Source organism: Octopus bimaculoides, chromosome 24 (assembly GCF_001194135.2).
Source record: "Octopus bimaculoides isolate UCB-OBI-ISO-001 chromosome 24, ASM119413v2, whole genome shotgun sequence".
Taxonomy (NCBI): Eukaryota; Metazoa; Mollusca; class Cephalopoda; order Octopoda; family Octopodidae; genus Octopus; species Octopus bimaculoides.
In genome coordinates, this window is record NC_069004.1 from 2,574,107 (window position 1) to 2,576,165 (window position 2,059).

The window sequence follows — 2,059 nt, forward strand, 5'->3', positions numbered from 1 at the left end:
TCTTACAGAGCTTCTATAGAACTGATAGCCAGCACTGCTTTTTGATACAACGTTTCGTATCGAGACGTCAGATGTGAACAAGCAATGAGATCGAAGACAAAAGTGCGTAATGAATGTATATGCCATATTTCGGGGGTCGTTGCTCTTCTTCAGCACTCATCTGACCCACTACTGCCTTCGAACACATTGCTTATATAGTTACTGCATACAGCGGTGTTCTTTTTGGATATACCAATTTACATATTAGACGCATTTCTGAAACTGGTATGTAACCACTAAAGGTTTTTGTAGGGAAGTGGTACTACACACACACACACACACACACACACACACACACACACACACACACACACATCATTAGGCAGACTACCGTTTAATGATACCGGCTTTTGAGTCAGGATTATTGTTTTATCCACTGAACCACAAAAGAAGCGCGATGTTTCTAAATGTCATAAGTTTAATCTCAAAGGCTATGTGTTTGTCCACCTCCGGTGTTTGGGGAAAATATCTACTTCTGGTATGTATTGTAGTACTGTTCAGACAGTACTACAAGTCTTTTCATGGATGTACTAATTGAATAATGCAATGCTGTAACATAGGATCTGTTTTCAGTAATTTGAGAACGTTATTTACATTTAAACTCAAGTGACGTACATTAAATTATCCTTTACCTGACAAGCGGAAATTGAAACTCAATAACCACACAATAAAGATAATTATTTTATGTCCATGATTTAGGTTATAAACATGATTTATATACGTGATTTAGATTACAGGTATATAGTCATTTTTACAGCACAGATTTATCGATAAATTATATTTTATATTAACAGTAATCTACCAGATAAACAAAAGTTCACAACACTTTGACAGGGAAAATTTCAGATTTTAAGAGATTTACTCTTTTTAAAAGATACCCCGATGCCATCAGTAGCTTACCACTCACATGTCTTATAAGAAATGAGATTTTGTTTTGGAAATTAACAAGAAAAAAACTTAATGAATTTATACAACTGGGAGTCAATTCTAGGAAATAATTTCCTCACGATCTCTTGAAGGTTTATAATTTTTTATGACGTATGCAAAACATTATATTAATTTGCTCTATTTTTCCTTTATTCTTTCAATATTTCCTATCGTGGGAATTCTTATTAGCTTTGAATTGGATTTAACTGCTATTAGAGATCCTTGTTTTCTGATGCACTTTATCCCACCACCACCCATTCCACAAGTCTCTATGCATCTCTGATCCTGTAACCATATCATCGCGTAGTCGATACCGACCCTGTGTATCATACCACGGGCAGTTAATTCCCATTCGTACTTTGTTTCCATTCAGGGAGGAAACTGTCAGCTTCATCCCCTTATGGTAAACCACCTCTCTCACCTGCAACAGTACATTTGACCATCTTTCCACCTTTCCAATATCTACCCCCACTTCTAATATCTTATCATTATCAGATAATATGATTATAGGAACGGGACATTGAGGCCAAATAAATAAATGTAACAAAAAACTCAGAGATAATATATAAATATGCTATGCATAATAAATTCAAATTCATAGACAAACAACTGTCACGCCACCGTTCTTTAATTTGATAACCTCAATACATTGTAGATATGTTAATGACGTCTGCCAGTTACATCTGAAACGATTTATTTATTCAGTTGGAGAGTTGAATACTCTGAACGGATTCAAGTAAAGACGACAGCTGTTATTAAAGTATATAAACAGTTCGCGTTCTTTTGAAGTTCGGATGACACCTACCATTGCATATCGATAAACTTAAGGAAAATGAACAAAACAGCCGGTAAGTCGTGAGAAACAGACACAGCTACACAAAGGCAAACACACACATACACACGCACATCACTGACCACTACACACATTTTTCTCTCTCCTTGTTTCTCTCCTTGTTTCTTTCCGTGTTCCTTTCTGTAGAAGAGCGTAGGCTCGAAACGTTAAAGGCTTTCTCAATTCCCGAGCGTTATACTAATACATCTATTTGTTTTCAACACCACCTGTCTTCGTCTGTTGTTTTTGTGAATTCTCTCG

General features: G+C 36.0%; 1 protein-coding gene across 1 annotated transcript in view; it reads left to right on the forward strand.

Moving 5' to 3' along the window:
- The first annotated feature begins 1,597 nt into the window (after positions 1–1,597).
- LOC106868759 (uncharacterized transporter slc-17.2) overlaps positions 1,598–2,059 on the forward strand; it is a 3,603-nt gene continuing 3,141 nt past the window's right edge. Inside the window, exon 1 of the mRNA XM_014914176.2 lies at positions 1,598–1,814. The gene's annotated coding sequence lies outside the window, so the exon portion shown is untranslated. The remainder of the gene's footprint in view (positions 1,815–2,059) is intronic.